The sequence below is a fragment of the Hipposideros armiger genome, unplaced genomic scaffold, assembly GCF_001890085.2.
Source record: "Hipposideros armiger isolate ML-2016 unplaced genomic scaffold, ASM189008v1 scaffold_266, whole genome shotgun sequence".
Taxonomy (NCBI): Eukaryota; Metazoa; Chordata; class Mammalia; order Chiroptera; family Hipposideridae; genus Hipposideros; species Hipposideros armiger.
Window position 1 is genome coordinate 1541505 of NW_017731616.1, and position 8508 is coordinate 1550012.

Genomic DNA, 8508 nt, shown 5'->3' on the forward strand with positions numbered 1-8508 from the left:
CGCTCACGCTGGCTGCTGGCTACACACGGTAGCCCATGGCAACCCACTGCCACAGGGGCTGCAGCCTACGCCGTCGTGGGCGACTCACAGCAGCCCAGCTCCAGGTTGAGCTGTTGTTCAGCATCTTAGCTGTGGAGGGCAGTGTCACTGGTCCTCTTATGTGGGATCCGAACTGGGGCCCTCTGGCGTCCCAAGCCAGTTCTCAACCATCGCGCCACTCGGCCGGCCCTACTATTTCTTATTCATTTTGTTGAAGGAGGAATCCTTTATTTTTCAGATTTATCCTATCTTCTTTACTTGGAGGATGATTAGTGAAATAGACTAGAGCTCCTTTAGAACAGTAATCATTTCCTGTTCCTCTCTTGAGTACTCCACAGAACCTAGCCCAGTGATTGCTATGTCAACATACAAAAAACGCTAGGGAGGGCCAGCTGAGTGGCTCGTTGGTTAGGAGTTGGCTTGGGAGCGCGAGCTCTGAGCAGCAGGGCCGCCAGTTCGGATCCCACATGCAGGCCAGTAATGCTGAGCCCTCTACAGCTAAGATGATGAACAACAGCTTGATGCAGAGCTGGGCTGCCGCGAGTCGCCAGTGACAGCGTAGGCTGCAGTGAGGCTGCAGTGGCCTGCTGTGAGACGCCATGAGCGGATGTCCAATGGCCAGAGACCAATCTGCCTTACCCAGGAAGAGTGCAATGATCATAATACCAACGCGGGCCCGTGAAGCAATGTCCTCCACAATTAAACTGAAGAACAAGGTGACAGCAACTTGTCTGTTCCCCTTTCCCATCCCCAGGTGCTGTTCCCTACCCCAATTCCCCAATAAAATCTTAAAAAAAAAAAAACCCGCTAGGGATAAAACATATCACTTCATGTTCTATAACGGTGAACTCTAAGTATCCTGAACATCAAAGCCTGCTTATTTGTCCTAAACTACTTCTTTTGTCACCACCATTCACCAAATTTCAAAATATGAAATCTCTCTTCCAACTGGGTTGTCTGTTTGCTTTCTTGGAGTATACCTCATATATTCTCAAATGCATATCTTTGCTCATGCTACCACTTGCCTAGAACAACTGGTCTTAACTATTTAAATTTTCCTCATTCTTCAGAGCCCAAGTGAAATCCTACCTACTCTATGAAGCCTCATTGATTTTCCTTACATTCCCAGCTCAGGAATCTTTCTATTCCATAGACCATCACTATGGTCTTCACTGTCTTCACTGTATGACCTTGCCTACACTCCTCTGTATTGCTTGTTTACTCACTGTATGTATGTCAATTCTCCACCTAATAATGATAATAACAATGATGCCTTTTAGTGAGCGCTTACTGCTACCCAGAATTTTACATACTTAGCACCTTTAAATGAAGGAATTTGCTCAAGTTTACATAGCTGGAAAAGAAGCAGAATCAGGATTTAAATTCAGATTTTTTGGATTCTGAAGCCCATGTTTAGACACTATATTAACTCTCAGTCTGGCTGTAAACTTCTAGTAGACATGAAATGGATCTTAATATTTTTCTATATTGATTCACTTATTCAAACATACTTATTGGGTGCCTATTATGTAGGGAATATAGCTACGAACCAGACATAAGCTAAACTCTTCTCTGAAGAATCACATAATTATGAAGATAAAACAAATATATAAGTAACAAAAGTACTTGTTAGAAAATGGTAATAATAATAAGATAGCCGATTCTTATGTGTTGCTTATTTACTATGTATATACACTTTATATTATATATGCTAATTTAATTCTCACAACAACCCTATGAGGTAGATATTACTATTATCACCCCATTTCAGAAATGAGGAAACTGAGGCACAGAGAGGTTAAATAACTTTCCAAGGTTACATCCAGTCAGTCAGTGCTCTCAACATCTAAACTACAATAGACTGTCTCTCATGACAAATGTCATAATGGAGGTAGACAAAGACAATACTTATATTAAAGAACTGTGTATGAAACTGGGCAAGAGGAGTCAGAGATAAATATGATTATATAAATAAAATTCATACTTCAGAGGGTGCCAAAAAATGTATATACATTTTAAGAAAGGAAAACTGTATTAAAATTGTAATACTCAATATATACCAATAACAAAAGATGAATACAAGTCATGTTTGACTTCTGCAATTACAAGANCGGCCAGCAGCCGCAGTGAGCGGCCGTCCAGAAGCCGGCGACTGATCTGCCTCCCCCGGGAAGAGCGCAATGATGGTGCCAACTTGGGCCAGTGAGGCAGCGTCCTCCTCAACTAGACTGAGGAACAAAAAGGACAGCAACTTGTCTGTTCCCCTTCCCCCAATTCCCCAGCACTGTTCCCATCCCCACAATTCCCCAATAAAAAAAAAAATCTTAAAAAAAAAAAAAGAAATGTTAAAGAAAATCTTTAGGCTAAGGAAAATGATACCAGATAGATTCATATCTATAGGGTGGAATAAAGAAACCAGAAGTAATAAATATGTGGGTAACTAAAAAAGACAATCGTTTTTTTGTTTTTTACTCCTTCTTAATTTCTTAGAAGAAATTACTAACTATATAGCAAGAATAATAACAATGAATTATAGAGCTTATAACATATATAAAAGTAAATTACATGGCAACAATATAATTGGATGGATAAGTAGAATCATATTGTTGTCAAGTTCTTACAGTTTATATTATGTGGTACAATATTAATTCTAAGAAGACTGTTTAAGTTGAGGAAGCACACTGTAATCAATAGAACCGTGGTTCTCAAAGTGTGGTTCACCCTTTGAGGTCAAAACTATTTTCATAATAATAATAATACAGTTATTTGCCTTTTTAATGTGTTGACATTTGCACTAATGGTATGAAAACAATGGTGGATAAAACAGAAACTGCCTTAGTATGAAAAAAAGGCAGATGCACCAAAACGTACTAGTGTTCATTCTATACCAACATCCAAAGGGTGATAAAGAATACATTAGATTTTTTTTAAAAAGTCAATTCATTAAAGAATGTGCTTGATGAAACAGTAAAAATCATTTTATAAAATACTGACCTTTGAGTACACATACTTTTAATATGCTATGGGACAAAGTGGGAAGCACACATAAAGCACTTCTGCTGCATACTGAACGAAGTATGATGACTGACTTGCAGAAAAGCACTTGTACAAATGTTTGCATTGTGAACTAAACTATCTGCTTTTATCATGGAATGCTATCTTTCTTTGAAAGAGCAACTGTAGACAAAACATAGCTATTCAGACTTGGGTATTTGGCAATCTTAAATGTAAATGAAATGAACCTATCACTTTAACAAAAACAAATGACAATATTTGTTGCCAAATATAATTTTGTGCTTTCAAGCAAAAATTAGAAATTTGGAAGTTTGGACCTAACCATGAGTTTGATAGCATCCCAATATCTGGACATTTTTCCTGATGAGAATAGTGGTGATATTTGTAAATGTGATTTTTAAATATTGTATAATGAAATGTGTCACCATTTGGAAGAGCTACATAAAACATAGAACTGAACTTTTCCAAATTAACCATACATAATGTTATAAAATGATGCACAGGTAAAAGATCCATTCAAAGTGCATGGTGTACTAACGGGTTATAATATAGCAGAATGCCAAAAGTTCGTTGATATATTTTTTTAATATGGCTTTATATTCCATATTGCAACTAAGGAACTACCACTACTGAGATTTAGTAGTAATTTCTTAGTTGCAATATGGAATATTGATAGTGTAATATCAAGAAAAATACCTACAATTATCTTAAAAGGCTTTTAAAAAACTACTATTTGCTGGCTGAGTGGCTCAGTTGGTTAAGAGCTTGCTCAAGAGTGCAAGCTCTGGCAACAGCAGTTCGAGTCCCAGCCCAAGCTGAACTGCTGCTGAGCTGCCAACAGGTGGCAGGATGGCTCAGCTAAAAAATAAATAAATAAAAATTAAAAAATAAAAAACTACATATATCTGTGTGAGGCCAAATTTTCTTCATATAAGTCAACCTAAACAACATTATCACAACAGATTGAATGAAGAAGCAGATATGAGAATCCAGCTTTCCATTAAGCCAGACATTAAAGAGACTTGCGAACATTTAAAACAATGCCATTCTTTGCACTGAATGTTTGGGAATAGACATTTTCATTAAAATATGTAATTTATGTGAACGTGTAGTGGGTTTATTGTTGTTTTAAAATGAATTAATAAATATTTTTAATGTTTCAGTTTTAATTTCTAATATGGATCACATCAATAGATATAATCCACATAAATAAAAGGTCTTTGGGGTCCTCAATGACTTAAGAGTCTAAAGGGGTCCTGAGACCAAAATGTTTTAAGCTAGTGCTCTAGAATAACATTCTAAAAAATAATGCAAAGATGTATAGCTAAAAAGCCAGTAGAGAAAATAAAAGAACAGATGAGACAAAAAATAAAAAGATAACCAAACAGAAATCATTTCCAATTACAATTGTAAGATGCCATCAATTGAAGTATCATGATTTCATAGATGTTATTTGGTGAAAAACTCGAGTCTCGGAATGAATGAAGTAAGTTGTTATAGGTACTATATCAGCTAATACAGTCATGCACCACATAGGGACATCTAAGTCAATGACAGACCACATATACAACGGTGGTCCCCCAAAATTGTAATGGAACTGAAAAATTCTTACTGCCTAGTGACATCACAGCTGCTGTAATGTTATAGTACAGTACATTCCTCACGTGTTTGTGGTGATGCTGGTGTAAACAAATGTACTGCGCTGCCAGTTGTACAAAGGGATAGCACATTATGGACAGGGCATAATACTTGATAATGATAATAAATTACTACTACTGGTTTGTGTATTTACTGTACTACACATTTTATTATTATTTTAGAGTATACTCTTTCTACTTATTAAAAAAAAGTTTGCTGTAAACAGTATGCTGTGTTATACTGGCTGCAGCCTCATACATCTCATGTTTACCTTCTCTCATCATTTTTTCTTGTGTTTGATTTAATCTCATGTTGTTTAGATACAAATATTTACCATTTGCTACAACTGCATACAGTATTCAGTACAAAAACATGCTTATGGGCTTGTAGCCTAGGGGCAATGGGCTATACCACAAAGCTTAGGTGTGTGGTGGGCTCTACCATCTAGGTTTGTGTTAAGTACACTCTATGATGTTCACATGACAAAATTACCTAATGAAGCATTTCTCTGAATGTATCCTCCTTGTTAAGTGACTCATGATTGTAATTAAACGAATTTCAATTAAATCTTCTCTACTATTGACACTAATTTATGGTGTTGACGCTTGGCTGCCCATTTCTCTTTCGGGCTGTAATAAATATTTCTGTTGATTATGTTTATTAGTAAATCAGTTTCTTACTTAGGAATGAGTGACTTACAAAAGACACAAAACACAGAAAGAACCAATGTCTTCCCACTTCTGCATAAAATGGAATAGAAGTCACAGCTGCTAGGAGAAACCAGTACCCACTTCCGTCATTAAACATTTATTGAGAACCTGTAGCTATCAGGTACTTAGGGCTGTGAATTAAGGATACAGAAATGAAGATTTAGTAGCACTAAAAACTGTTCAGAAGATGAGCAGTTGTAATTGGTTATAAAGAATAAAGATTTATCAGATAGAGAATAAGATGGAAATGAGTGCATTCTTTTTTAATAAAAATATAAAATTCAAACAATACCAATGCATACAGTTTCACCTCTACCTTTCACCCCCATGCTCATCCTTGAGATAAACACTGTTGCAGTATGACGTAGACCTTTCTAGACTTTTCTGTATCCTCACCAGCACTTGGTATGGTCAGCATTTTGAATTTTAGTTATTCTGCTAGGTATGTAGCACTACTTCACTGTGCCTCCCTAATGACTAATGCTGCTGAACATCTTTTCATGTGCTTATTTACCATCTTCATATCTTCAAATATGTTGCCCATTTTCACTGGGTTGTTTATTAAATTTTAACAGCTTTTTATATATTCTGATTATGAGTCTTATCAACAATAAAAATGAGAAAACTGTACTGGGGATGTAATGTGCAGCATGGTGACTATAGTAAATAAACTGTTTTGTATATTTGAAAGTTGGGAAGAAATCTTGAAAGTTCTCATCACAAGAAAAAAAAATTGCAACTATGTGTGGTGATGAATGTTAAATAAACTATGTGGTGATCATTTTCCAATATATACAAATATTGAATCAGTATGTTATATACCTGAAACTAATATAATGCTACATGTTAATTATACCTCAAAAAACGCAAGAACAAGAAAAAACTATTGATACATACAACAACATGGTAAATCTAAAAATACTTATGCTTAGTGAAAGAGGCCAGACAATAAAGGGAGTACAGATCCTACAACTCTCCTTACATAAAGTATTGGAAAATGCAAACTAATCCATAATGCATGTTATGTTCTTTCTTCCCTCCTTCTTTCTTTCCTTTCTGTTTTACTGTAGATAAATTCTCTTGATACCCAACTTTTCTCAGAGACCTGTTTTTCTTTCCTTGTAAACTCAAGTCTGGGTATTATATTTTCTCCACTTTTCTGTAGCCTGAGGATGTCAGGTGACAGGGAAAGGGGAGAACTCCACTGGGTAGTGGGCAGTCTTTATGAGGGTCTGGGTTTGCTTTTTTAGTTGTTGTTTTGTTTTCTTTTTTTGAGACTTATTAAGTCCTATGCTAGGTTTCACTTACCTAGTTAGGATGTGTCCTATTCCTAACAGGATCACCTTGAGCTTTGGAATTTCCTCAGTTCAGCATGGAAGCCTGGAAAATGTCGAGCCCTGTGATTTTCCCCACTCGGCAGACGTCAAATTCCATTGCAATAGATAAGAACGTTTATTTTCAAGAGTTCTTTCTCAGCCTTTGCCAGGGCTGCCTCATGAGTATTAGTAACGATTTGTCAGCTGATTTTCTTTTCCTACTACTGCTTTTTATGGGATAAAGGTGGGGTTAGGAGCCACTCCGAGCCGTACATGAATCTACAGTTTCTTTCCCTGGTCACTAATTTTCCATGTTGATGGACTTTTTTGGTTACTGTTGGTACAGTTTTTGCTTGCTTTTACTATTTCTTATTTTTTATTTTTATTTATTATTATTTTAAGAGATTTTTATTGGGGAATTGGGGGATGGGAACAGCGCTGGGGAATTGGGGAAGAGGAACAGACAAGTTGCTGTTGTTTTGTTCTTCAGTCTAGTTGTGGAGGACNCTGTGGAGGACGTTGCTTCACTGGCCCAAGTTGGCACCATCATTGCACTCTTCCCAGGCTAGGCAGATCAGTCACCAGCTTCTGGACGGCTGCTCACAGCGGCTGCTGGCTACACACGGTAGCCCATGGCAACTCACTGCAGCAGGGGACTGCAGCCTACACCGTTGCCAGGGACTCACGGAAGCCCAGCTCCAGGTTGAGCTGTTATTCAGCATCTTAGCTGTGGAGGGCAGTGTCACTGGCCCTCATATGTGGGATCCGAACCGGGGCCTTCTGGCGTCCCAAGCCAGCTCTTAACCAATGTGCCACTTGGCCGGCTCTAAAACAGCTTTTAAAAATATGTTCAAAGATTTAAAAGAAGAGGTGGACAGAATGAATGAATAGATAGTGGACAGAATGAATGAATAAATGGGGACACTTTTCTAGCAAAGAAATGGAAACTATTAAAAGGAAATTCTAGACCTAACCCATATACACTATCTGAAATAAAAAATTAATTGGGTAGACTTAACAGCTAATGGACACCACAGAAAGAAAGGGTAAGCAAACTTAAAAACTTAAAGGTATAGAAATTATTCAAACTGAAGAACAGAGTAAAAAAAATTGATAACCTACGATAACCTTGGTAATCTATGGGATAATACAACTTGGTCTAAAAAATGTACAAATTGAAGACTCAAAAACAGGCGAGTGTGAATAAAAAAACTAAAGAGATGCTGGCTAAAATTTTTATAAATCTGATTTTTTTAAAAAAAGGTATCCAGTAAATCTAGGAATCACAGCAAACCCCACGCAAGATAAATATACATAAAACTGCTGAAAACCAAAGATAAAGAGAAATCTTAAAATGAGGTATTATAAATGAGAAAAGCAACGCAAATGACAGCCAGCTTCTCATCAGAAACAATGGAAGCCAGAACACAAATGAATGTCATCTTTAAAGCACTGAGAGGAAAACAAATCTGTCAACTTAGAATCTACATGCAGTGAAAAATATCTTTCAAAATTTTAAAATAAAGACATTTTCAGATAAACAAAATTTAAGAGAATTTGTTACCAGCAGAATCTACACTATAAGAAATGTTAAAGAGGGGCCGGCCGAGTGGCGTGGTGGTTGGGAGCTGGCTTGGAATGCCAGAGGGCCCCGGTTCGGATCCCGCATGTGAGGGCCAGTGACACTGCCCTCTACAGCTGAGATGCTGTGCAGCGGCTCAACCTGGAGCTGGGCTGCCGTGGGTCGCCGGCGACGGTGTGGGCTGCGGCCCCTGTGGCAGTGGGTTGCC

General features: G+C 37.4%; 1 protein-coding gene across 3 annotated transcripts in view; it reads right to left on the reverse strand.

The window, feature by feature from the left end:
* The window catches only part of METTL8 (methyltransferase 8, tRNA N3-cytidine), a 108388-nt gene that overhangs the window by 45326 nt on the left and 54554 nt on the right, over nucleotides 1-8508 (reverse strand). Inside the window, exon 1 of one of the 3 annotated variants that reach the window (XM_019656810.1) lies at nucleotides 6711-6800. The exons of the other annotated variants lie outside the window; for them this stretch is intronic. The gene's annotated coding sequence lies outside the window, so the exon portion shown is untranslated. Of the gene's footprint in view, nucleotides 1-6710; nucleotides 6801-8508 lie in introns of those variants that run through there. 3 annotated transcript variants of the gene reach the window in all.